This window comes from Dipodomys merriami, unplaced genomic scaffold (genome assembly GCF_024711535.1).
Source record: "Dipodomys merriami isolate MVZ:Mamm:240054 unplaced genomic scaffold, mDipMer1.0.p SCAF_28, whole genome shotgun sequence".
Taxonomy (NCBI): Eukaryota; Metazoa; Chordata; class Mammalia; order Rodentia; family Heteromyidae; genus Dipodomys; species Dipodomys merriami.
In genome coordinates, this window is record NW_027204270.1 from 20,683,683 (window position 1) to 20,696,195 (window position 12,513).

The 12,513-nt window shown below is 42.6% G+C and overlaps 1 protein-coding gene across 10 annotated transcripts in view; it reads right to left on the minus strand.

The window, feature by feature from the left end:
* Window positions 1-521: 521 nt before the first annotated feature.
* The window catches only part of LOC138838422 (protein YIPF1), a 37,132-nt gene continuing 25,140 nt past the window's right edge, over window positions 522-12,513 (minus strand). For 9 of the 10 annotated variants that reach the window (XM_070037911.1, XM_070037917.1, XM_070037910.1 and 6 more), the window contains one exon: window positions 522-765. The gene's annotated coding sequence lies outside the window, so the exon portion shown is untranslated. Of the gene's footprint in view, window positions 766-1,257; window positions 1,316-12,513 lie in introns of all 10 variants that reach the window. The other variant, XR_011375600.1, reaches the window with a different exon arrangement.

Sequence of the window (12,513 nt, forward strand, 5' to 3'; positions counted from 1 at the left end):
TGTAGTTTGAAGCCAGCCAGACAGGAATGTTCATGAGACTCTTACCTCCAATCAACCACCAAAAATCAGAGGTGGTTCCAATGGTAGAGTATCAGCCAGGAGTAAAAGAAACACATGAGAGTATGAGGCAATCCCTAGTACTGGCACCAAAATAAAAACGAACAACCCTCAAGAAAAAAAAATGAGGTCAAAATCACAAAATGCTAACAGATATGTTTGCAACCATGAGATTCAGGTGTTCCATATCAGGCTAACGAAGATTAATGTGCAAGTTCCCAATTAATCTGTGTTTGATGACCTTAGAAGGACAAACATTTGGAGTAAGGAGGATCACTGGGTAATCGACACAATTCAGAGAAAAGAGGGCAGAAGTGATGATAGTTCTATGTGCTGTGCCATCTGTTTGTGGGAGGCGAATGGGAGGTCGCTTGGGCCTGCCTAACTCATTCCTCCACATTTCATTGCATCAGCGCAGTTACAGTAGCAATCAACAGTGGAAAAGAAGACCTAAGAGACACATGTGCTGAACAATGTTTAATTTGCTTTTTTTTCTTTTTTGGAGGGGAGCTGGGGTTTGAACCCAGCCTTCACAAGCACTCCACCACTGAGCTACACCCCTGGGTCAACCCTTAAATTGCATTTGTTAGACAGACGATGAGGCTCCAATACGGCACCACGTGAATTCCTTGCTGCTGTTGGCCATTCTGCCTTCCTGTAGTAGATGCCATGTCCAGAAGAACCACACGCCCCAAACAAAAAAGAGCACTGAAAAACAAAGAGTAATATTCAAGATATTCTCCCCTACCCAAAGGAGCTAAAATAATAGAAAATGGTATTTAATGATTAAAGGACCAACTTCAACATCAGAGCTGCCTGCTGCCATCAGATCTAGAGCCCTAAAATCTTTTTTTTGGGGGGTCCGATTGTGGGGCCTGAACTCTGGGCCTGGGCGCTGTCCCACAATTCAGCTCAAGGCTAGCTCTCTACCACTTGAGTCACAGCGCCACTTCTGGCTTTTTTCTTTTTTGCTTATGTGGTGCTAAGGAATCGAACCCAGGGCCTTAAGCATGCAAAGCAAGTGCTCTACCACTGAGCCACCTTCCCAGCCCGAGCCCTAAAATCTTAAGCCTTGAGTACTAATATCTGTGCTCCAAGGAATAATTAATGTTGGAGGGACACGACTGTTTTTTTAAGACCTGTCCTATTTTTCTATTTCTTTGGAAATCTAGTGACCCAAGTTCTCCAACCCAGACTCACAGGTTCTGCCTTCATCCACTTCCTCTCTTGCTTCTCTGTGGCAACCTTCTGTTAGGTACTAGAGGAGGAAGGATAAAGTATATATGGAAAGACTTAAATGATTTAGGAGAGCTAAGGCTTATAATCCTAGCTACTCAGGACTCTGAGATCTGAAGATCACAGTTCAGAGTCAGCCAGGAAAAAAAAAATCTGAGAGACTCCTATCTCCATTTTACCAATAAAAAGCCAGAAGCAGAGGCTCAAGTGGTAGAATACAGGCCTGAGTAGAAAAAGGTCAAGCAAGAGCTTGAGGCTCTGAATTCCATTACATACACACACACACACACACACACACACACACACACACACACACACACACACACAGACACACACACAGACACACACAGACACACACAGACACACACACACACACACACACACACACACACACACACACACACTCCTACCATCACAACCACCACCACCAAAAGATTTAGGAACTAGAAAGCCATTGTGGTAGCTGAAACAAAAGTTAAAACAAGGCAATGAGGCAGGACACAAAGATAGTAGTCCAAGGAATTTAGATTTTCTTTAGACCAGACAAGGAGAGGCCAAAAGAAAAGTTTTAAGTAGGGAAGTGACACAGTGAAAGGCATAGTCAAGTTTATTAATTTTCAAAGACCCCCATGGCTGCATGTAGGATATGTTAAAAGTAAAAGAAAAGAGATGGAAAAATCCACTGAGTTATTATCACAGTTCTAATGTGAAATGAGTGGGCACAGAACACTGTGTATGGTAGCAACAGGCAGACTCAAGAAATGTTCCAGAGAAGAGACAAATCCTGCTGACCGATATGATATGCAGAGTAAGAATGCAGTATCTACCCTGATCTGGAGACTCTAGTTTAAGTGACTGGGTGAATTTCTTTTTCTTTTTGTATGTGTCCTAGGGCTTGAACATAGGGTTTGGGCACTGTCCTGGCACTGCTTTACTCAAGGATAGCACTCTTCCACTTGAGCCACAGCACCACTTCCAGCTTTTTTGGTGCTTAATTGGAGGTAAGAATCTTATGGCCATTCCTGCCTGGATTGGTTTTAAATTGCAATCCTCAGATCTCAGCCTCCTGAGAAGATAGGATTACAAGTATGAGCTACTGATGCCTGGGCTGGATTTCTTAATTAATCCAACAGATATCTATTGAAGTCATGTGCCAGGCACTCTTCCAGGATAGCCATGGCCCCAGCTCTCAGGAAACTTATAGTTTATCAGGGGAAAGAATAAGAGAGACAAACACACAAAACATTTTGTAGATTGCTGTGCTAAGGTACAATAAAGACTAGCCCAAGGCTGGGAATGTGGCTTAGTGGTAGAATTCTTGCCTGGCACGCATGAAGCCCTGAGTTTGAATCCTTAGTACCATATGAACAGAAAAAGCCAGAAGTAGTGCTGTGGCTCAAGTGATAGAGTGCTAGCCTTGAGCAAAAGAAGCTCAGGGACAGTCCCCAGGCCCTGAGATCAAGTCCCAGGACTGGCAAACAAACAAACAAACAAACAAAAAAACCCAGCCCAGTCTTCAGTCAGGGACAAGTATGAATTGTGGTGGCATTCACTGGGAAGCATGTTTATATGAGGGGAATCTCGTTGCAAGGGACAGTGGCTTTAACGTAGCATGTAATGAAGAAGAGTCACCCAGTCAGAGATTGGTAAGAAACGGGAACTTGGAAAGAAAGGCTAGGAGATGCCAGCATATGGCCGAGAAGGGTTCCTAAAGCATGGCCTTCCACTTAAGAGCTGAGCCAGGGCCTCCTTGGAGACCTCACCAGTGCTACATTCAGATGTCAGCCCTGGGCCACACTGTGAAGGGAAGGCGGGGCAAGGGCGACCTGCCCGTGTCTACTGGCTCAGGGAAAGGGAAATGCTGCCAAAAAACAGTCTTGTGTGTGACAAGTGGCTGCAGAAGGGTAGAAGCTGTAATTTACCAGAGTAGAAGGCCTCATAGGGCTTCTAATAAATACCAGCTCTGGTTTCTGAAATGTTAAATAATGGCAGAGACAAACTAGCCCATAGGCAATCACTAGAGATTTTATTTTCATAAATATCTACTCTCCATTTTTTCTTTCATCTTTCTAGTTGTCTATTCCAAATGAACATCAAACCCTACAGAAGAATCTGAAGGCAGAAAATTTCCTTCTCCTGCTGCCAACTTTTAATGGATGGCCTGCAGGGAAGAGGCTGGGAATTCCTGGCACTTAAGCCAGAGGGTAAAAAGTAAGAAGATTCTGGACTTTGTACCAAACTTAGTCCATTATGTCCTTATCAGCCAGCATTTTGTGTCTTGAAGACTGTTTGTACTTTTTCTTTGCCTTAGACCTAACTCTTGGCCACTCAGGATCTCTATCTTGGATAGCCGAACCATTGGGTCTCTTCCCTGAGCATTTCTTTGCCCCGAATCTGGCCAATGTCACCACTCTGGTCTGGTATTTCAATCAAAAGTTCCCACAGCCCTGTCTTCAATTTAAAAGGGCCTGCTAGTCAGGGTGATGCAGAGTATAAAATTGAGAAGTTCATTTTGAGAGGATGAGGAAAAGCATCACTGTCTACTCTGACCCAGAGTAGATTCTCAATGCATCAACACATGCATACTGCCTAAGTCACTTGTCCAGGAAAGTTGTGAGTACCATGTGACATGAATGCTATTACTTGCTGAAAATCAAGCCTGCTCTGAGTATCTGCTGCTGGGTGCTGTCCTCAAGGAATTAATGGTGTATAAAGTTACAGAAAATATGAATGAATTTTGCTAAACTAAGAGGTATAGAATACAAAGGAATGAATATTAGCTAAAGTTTAAAAAAAAAATGAGAGGTATCTGTTTGAAAGTGGGTCCAGAAGGATCAATAGGAAACTGCCTATACAAGACAAGGAAGGATATTCCAGAACTTAAAAAAGAAAACCCTTAAAAAGGTAAAAGTGATATTCCTATTAGTGGTAGTATTGATACAATTATTAGATTGTTGTAAGTGTATGGTAGATAAAACTAGTAAGTATATGATATTTCACTTCTGTCATTAGTGTAATTATAGAGTGGTAAGTCTAAGAAAGAGAGAAAGGAGACATAGAGACAAAAGAATTTAGCAAAAACTTGTTGATACTAAACAGGAATTGGAGCCATCAGTATGAACTCACATAAATTTTCTTTTAGAAGCAAATAAACAAACAAGCATATAAACACCTCCTAGCTCTGAACACTGAGCAGGCCTGAAGACAATGCCCACTCCACTGCATGGAAAATCATTAGCATCTAGATTGTGATCTCGAGGGGCTGGGAATGTGGCTTAATGGTAGAGTGTTTGCCTAGCATGCATGAAGCCCTGGGTTTGATTACTCAATACCACATAAACAGAAAGAGCCAGAAGTGGCTCTGTGACTCAAGTGGTAGAGTGCTGGCCTTGAGCAAAAGCAGGTCAGGGACAGTCCCCAGGCCCTCAATTTAAGCCCCAGGACTGGCAAACAAACAAACGAACAAACAAACAAAAAAACACAGATTATGATCTTGAAATACTTGAAATACTTGAAATACTGAAAGGAACCAGAATTCCTTAGAGCAACAATTTGATCTGGAATATTTTTCTTTACAAGATAGCTAGCGGGGCTGGGAAGGTGGCTCAGTGGTAGAGCTCTTGCCTTGCATGCCAGAGGCCCTGGGTTCAATTCCTCAGCACCACATAAGCAAAAAAAAAAAAAAAAGAAAAAAAAAAGATAGCTAGCAAGGCAGTTACTAGCGATTTCTAGAGTCAGAGTTAGGTAACAAAACTCAGGAACCTGCCTGAAGAGGCTTCCAATGGCCAAAAATGGGACAATTTGAGCATTGATACAAATGATTCTTGCAATGGACTGCAGCTAATGGGTTTCTGATGATGAATTCTAGTGAGCCAATTACTATTTTGAAAGGAAAAATCAAAGCAGAGGAATAATTTCTTTTGCCTTCCTCATGCTAACCAAACTACTGGGTACCCAAAATGGTAAATGTAAGAAATTCTTATTAAAGAAGTATTCCAGCCAGGACTGATGACACACACCTGTAATCCCATCACTGAGAAGGCGGAGACAGGAGGATTGTGTTCCAGACCAGCCTAGGCTACACAGTGAGGCTATTTTTAAAAAATTCCAGTTAATAAACAAAAAAATTGAAATATCATCATGTTAAATTTTCAATGGATGGACAGATTTAGGCACTGCTTATTCATCAGCCACTATAATTCTGAGGGTCAAAGAGTTTAACAGCAAGCCGGGCGCTGGTGGCTCACGCCTGTAATCCTAGCTACTCAGGAGGCTGAGATCTGAGGATCGCGGTTCAAAGCCAGCCCCGGCAGGAGAGACCGTGAGACTCCTATCTCCAATAAACCACCAGAAAACCGGAAGTGGCGCTGTAGCTCAAGTGGTAGAGCGCTCGCCTTGAGCTGAAGAGCTGAGGGACAGCGCCCAGGCCCAGAGTTCAAGCCCCACGACCGACAAAAAAAAAAAAAAGAGTTTAACAGCATACATTAAGCAATGTTGTAAAAAAAAATGCAAACCTGAATGTGATCAAGTATTTCTATCCAACCAACTAATCTGGAGAACAAAAAAGTATATTAGGTGAATCATAATGATACATTCAGAAAAACCCTGGGTGCTGTTCTCAAGGAACTTACAGTGTAGGAAGTTACAGTAAGAATGCATATTGCTGGGCTGGGAAGGTGGCTTAGTGGTAGAGTGCTTGCCTAGCATTCATGAAGCCCTGGGTTCGATTACTCAGTACTACATACACAGAAAAAAACTGGAAGGGGCACTGTGGTGAAGTGGTGGTGGTAGAGTGATAGCCTTGACCAAAAGAGGCTTAAAGACAGTGCCTAGGCCCTGAGTTCAAATTCCAGACTGGCAAAAAAAAAAAGGGGGGGATGTATATTGCCAAAGAAACTTCAGTTTCCAGAGAAACTACAGGGTAAATGATTCTTCAACAAATAAATGAAAGAGAATGACAGCAATTGGGGAGATGGAGTAGGCACCTATAATTTAGATATATAAACCAAGTTGTAATAAGAAGACCTAATTTGTATTTGAATCAAGCAAGCTGAAAAGTCATAACATTTATAAAACCACTTGAAATTTAAACACTGAAATATGTTTGATATTAAGAAGTTATTTTCTAGATATGATTATGATATTGTAGTGAAGTTTTGTTGTTGTTTTATAGTAAAGAAGCAGGTTTATTGAAAGAGAAAGTATAGACACTCACCATAGAGAGGGGTGCCAGAGGTAGGAGTTTGGAGACGTTTCCAAGAGAAGTGGCCTTTAACTTAATTCTCCTCCCACATTGGAACGTGTAGAAAAAACTTTTAAAGCCTTTACTTTTTGTGTGTGTGACTGTCCTGGGACTTGAACTCAGGACCTGAGCATTGTCTCTGAGCTTTATAGCTCAAGGCTAATACTCTACTTCACCTTTTTTGGTAATTAATTAGAGATAAGAGTTTCAGGGGCTTTCCTGCCTGAACTGTCTTTGAACCCCAATCCCTAGATCTGTTTACTGAGTAGCTAGGATTACAGGTATGAGCCACCAGTTCCTGGCTGCCTCTATCTTCTATACAGAATTTAAATACACATGGATGAAATGATAGGATGTGTTATAATGATTTTCCTCCCAATAATATGGAGGAGGGCTGGGTGCCAATGGCTCACACCTGCAATCCTAGCTACTCAGAAGGCTGAGAGCTGAGGATCGTGATTCAAAGCCAGCCTGGGCAGAAAAGTACATGAGACTCTTATCTCCTGTAAACTAGTCAGGAAAAACCACAAGTGGTGCTATGGCTCAAGTGGTAGAATGCTAGCCTTGAGCACAAAGAGGTTCAGCAACAGCACCCAGGCTGTTTGAGTTCAAACGCCAGGACCAGCAAATAATAATAATATTAGTAATAATAATTATTATTATTATAGAAGAGGATGGGTATGGTAATAATCCCAGCACTAAGGAGGCAGAGGCCTGGGTTATACACTGATATCCTGTCCCAAAACATCAGTCATTAATAATATCAGTCAAGAATAATATATTGAGGAAAGAGGCAGGGAGTAGATTGGTACATGGATAAACAAGGTTGGCCATGAGTGGGCAACAAGTGTTGAAAGAATCTGTACAAAATAAATAATACATTTACATTTGTTATTACTCTACTTTTTTTTCTTTTTTTTTTAGTCAGTCGTGGGCCTGAACTCTGGGCCTGGGCACTGTCCCTCAGCTCTTCAGCTCAAGGCTAGCGCTCCACCACTTCAGCCACAGCGCTACTTCCAACTTTTTCTGCTGATGTGGTACTAAAGAATTGAACCCAAGGCTTCATGCATACAAAACAAGTACTCTACCACTGAGCCACCTTCCCAGTCCCTCTACTATTTTTTTAAAAAATTGCCAGTCCTGGGGCTTAAGCACTGTCTGGGCACTGTTCCTAAGTTTTTGCTCAAGGCTAGCGCTCTACCACTTGAGCTGCAGCACTACTTCTAGCCTTTTCTGTTTATGTGGCACTGAGGACTCAAACCCAGGGCTTCATGCATGCTAGGCAAGCACTCTACCACTAAGCCACATTCCTAGCCCTACATTTTTTTAGGCAAGTTCTCCAAGTGTATCCTAGGCTGGCCTGGAATTCATGATCCTTCTGTCTCTGTTTCTAATCTTGGATTAGAGGCCAATACTACAATGCCCTGCCACACTACTTTTATCTACATCAACATTTTCCACTAATATAAAGAAAAGAAGTTACTGTGTTGAGACATTTGCTATCCTAGATCCTCCATTGTAGCTCACAGAGAGGAAACCGAGAGGAAAGTTGAGGAAGAGCTGGCCAGGGACACTTCAGACATGGTGTGGAAAGGATGACAAGCAGTGGCAAGATGGCGGAAAATCATACAGTTGGGATGCTGAAATAAAGGAGATTACAGCTGGGGCTGGGAAGGTGGCTCAGTGGTAGAGTGCTTACCTGCATGCATGAGGCCCTGGGTTTGATTCCTCAGCACCACATAAGCAAAAAGAAAAAAGCCGGAAGTGGCGCTGTAGCTCAAGTGGTAGAGCACTAGCCTTGAGCTGAAGAGCTGAGGGACAGCTAAAAACAACTCTCCACAAGCCCTTTGCTCATCTATTATTAAAGCTTTTATTACACTAGAGTACAATTATCTGCTGCCCTCCTCTGGACAGATGTCATCACCCATGGGAAGGGCCCCAGTTTGGATGTAGTCCTTCACAACCTTCATTCCTTATTGCCAAAGCAGTAATTTCTAGGCTTTTCCTGGGTCTTGGCTCAGAGAAGAAAAGTGGCTCTCAAGTAATGGGAGTGAAAATGGAAGTTGGAATTCAGATTTTATTTTTCTTTCCAAATTGGGTACACTAGATGAGTACTTTACTACTTTAGTCACACTCCCAGCGAACTACATTACCTCAATGACTTACATAGGGGTAGCTTCCCTGCTTACAAGTAGTTAGAGGCTCTCCTAGGGTTCTGAGGTTACAGGGAGAGAAGGAGTTAATGTTCTACAAGAAATTCAGTCTGGACTAAGCCTTCCCAAGCACAAATTTACGCAGGGAGGTTACTGTTGAGATTAGAAGCCATTCTTTTTCAGTGAAAGCTGGGAGTCCAGAGATTACAGTAGAAGGCATAGCCAGCTCATAAATCTGCAGTGCCCAAGGGCTCTGGACAGCCCTTTTATTGGCAAAGTGATGGATGCTTCTGCCAGGGAGGCTATGGAGAAGCTGTTCATCACTATCTCATTTGGAGACTTGACACCTAAATGGAGGCACTGACACCCAAGTTTACAGATTTGAGCAAAACCCAGAGGGGTCAAATCTGTGTAAACCAGGCTGTGAGATCTTTAAGAGTTAACCAAGGGCCAGGCTCTTCTCAGACACTGCCCTGACTCTAAAGGGTTATGGTACCTGGGCTTCTTAGTGGAGAGCCTTTACAACAAAACGTGAGGAAGGGACTGAAGTCCCAGCTCAGTAGCAGGTCAAGAGAGCACCTCATTGGGTGAAGTTGGTATTCTGGCCAAAAGAGAGGCTCAGACAACTGTTGCCCCTCTGTTCTCTCGTTCAGGCCCTTCTCCAGCTGAGCTCAGACTTACTGGTTCTTAGACATGCTAGCTCACATCATGTCTTATGATTGATCATGTCCATGGTTTAATCATGCCTATATCTTCCCTTCCCCAAAACCATAAAAGTAGACTGTTTTTCAGAATGAAGGGTAACTGATTGCTGTACTCAAACTTCAGGACCTAATTCAAGCAAGACTCTGCTTAAAACCAACTGTGTCATTCTTTCTCTGCCTCCACAGGGCTCAATTGACATCCTGCTTGAGGAACTTCCCATACAACATAGCGCTACCTGTTAGGCTGTTCTGCACATCAGACAGGATCCTTGAAGCAGAAACTATATCTTATTTCCTGAGTCCCCAAGACCGGGCTCAAAGAGGCTACAAAGTAGCCTCAGTAAGTGCAGAGAAGAGTAAATGATGGCCTAAGCTCAGCATGAAATGCTGCATCCTAAATGTGCAATGCCTCTGATCATATAAAATAGTATTTATTGAAATGAAAAAAAACCCTCATCCTGATTCATGCACTTAGTTCTCAAAGGTTCATCTACCTTCTGTCTTCCATATACATATATTGCCAGTCCTGGGGCTTGAATTCAGGGCCTGGGCACTGTTCCTGAGCTTCTTTGGCTTAAGACTAGCACTCTACCACTTGAGTCACAGCACCGCTTCTGGCTTTTTCTGTGTATGTGGTACTGAGGAATCGAACCCAGGGCTTCATGCATGCTAGGCAAGCACTCTACCACTAAGCCACCTTCCCAACCTCACTTTCCCAATATTAACTGGACACTTCTGTTGTCCAGGTCAGTGGAAACTGGGCTAAATCAAATAAGACTATCTCATCCAGGTGTGGAGCCATATATCTGTAATCCCAGCACTTCACAGGCTAAGGAAGGAAGATAATGAGTTTGAGGCTAGCCTGGCTACATAATAAGACACTGTCTTAGGGGGAAGGGGGGGGGAAGGAGGGAGAGGGAGAAGGAGAGGGAGACAGAAAGGGAGGGAGGGAGGGAGGGAAAGACTGTTCCTTCTTCATGATTTTTATACTAAGGAAGGGTACCTCCTCTGTCTGGAGCCTTCTCTCCTCTCTGTCAACATTCAGTGAGGTCATCTGCAGGATGAGCTGTATAAGTGTGCAGACAAACTGAGGCACAAACAAGCCACCACATGCTCATTCTAAGATTAGAGACACCCAAACTACTATTAGAAATATTAGAACTTCAGGCTGGGAAGGTGGCTCTGAGGTAGAGCGCTTGCCTTGCATGCATGAGGCCCTGGGTTCGATTCCTCAGTACCACATAAGCAGGAAAAAAAAAGCCGAAGTGGCACTGTGGCTCAAGTGGTAGCACGCTAGCCTTGAGCTGAAGAGCTGAGGGACAGCACCCAGGCCAGAGTTCAGGCCCCATGACCGGCCCCCCCCCAAAAAAAAATCTGGAAGTGGTGCTGTGGCTGAAGTGGTAAAGCACTAGCCTTGAGCTGAAAAGCTGAGGGACAGTGTCCAGGCCCAGAGTTCAGGCCCCACCACTGGAGGGCCCCCCCCAAAAAAAGAAATATTAGAACTTGTATTTCTTTTTCATTAAAAAGGGGGGTATTAAGCTTTAATTTCCTCAGGTTCCCACTGGGATTATTAACAATGTATAGATTGATAATAGTAATGTAAATACTTAAAACATGCACATATTACTGGTTTGTGCTTATGGCGAAGAGTCAAAAATGCAGGAAAAATTAAAAAGATATCAGAAAATCTCAGAAACTGGATCCCCAAGACTTATTCTCTACCTCTAAGCAATGGGTGACCTTAGAAAACTCAGCCATATTCATTCCAGCCTCTTCACTTATGCAACAAGGTGGAAAGGACTGGTAAGCATGGCCAATAAGAGAGGGACCTAGAAAGTATTTTATAAAATGGAATGTGATGTACAAATGTTAGCTTGCCAGCCAAGTGCACTGTGTTAACTTGGCTTTAGCTTTTTCAATGTAAAATGAGGAAGGAAATCCATACTACTATCTCCAAAGGTTCTGATCATTTTTCCTCCTAAATAAGCATATAGATGCTGTATAGGAAGAGAGTTAAATTGACATTTTCACATGTATACACTGCATTTCAACCAATCTCACCCCAATGTCACTTTCCCTTAATTTCTTTTCTTTTCTTAGGACAATTTCAGTAGGCATCATTGTTCTGTTTCACACATAGGATTGTGATCTTCTTTGATTCCAATATCACATACCCCCAAGAAGAGAGGAAGAGGGGAAGGTGGTGGAAGGCCTGTGACACCTTACAGTTGATTCCTAGTCATTCTATCAGCCAAAGTGACTTCAACACGGGTCACTACATCTTGTCAACTTGCAGGGCCTACACTTGATTTCTTCAACTGAGAGGGAAAAATCCTCATTTGTTACAAAAAATAAATAATGGATCAAGGTAAAGTCAGTGAGAAGCACCAAATTTCAATGCAAACTATCAGCCCATTTACAGTGGGGAAATAGCTTTGGTCTTATTACTGAGCACCTATGTGACAGGAATTTTTTTTTCTTATTAATTGTACCAAGGAGTTTCACTACGGGTGTCAGGAGCTTCTACAAATACAACATCTAATTTTCAAATATAGGTTGTATCATCCATATTTTATAGAGAAGTTAACTGAGGTTCAAAAAGAATTAGTTCCTTGCCCAAGGCCCACAGCAAGCACAGGGTAATGGGAAATGGGATTTAATTTGAGGAAGGAGGGGATTGGTATTGGAATTTGAACTCAGTGTCTTATGATGACTCAACTTGCTTATTCAGCTGGTACTCTATCACTTGAGCCACATTTCTAGTCCTGCTTTTTGCTAGTATTTTCCAGAAGAAGTCTCATGTATTTTTCTGCCTGGGCTGGCTTTAAACTATAATCCCCTGGATCTCAGCCTTCTGATTAGCTAGTATTATAAGGGCAAGTCAGTGGTGCCTAGCTGAGATTTAATTTTAATTCTTGATAATGAAGACCCTGATTTTTTTTCATATTCCATTGCTCTGGTAGACTGCAGCTTGCACAGAAAGGGCTGCTAATGATTATAAAACTGAGTAACAGTTCTTGGTTGACACACAGTAAGATCATATGCATAGTATGTCTTCATTCATTAATTCATTCATTCCACACTCACTCACTGAGTCCACCTATATACCAAGTCATGAAAT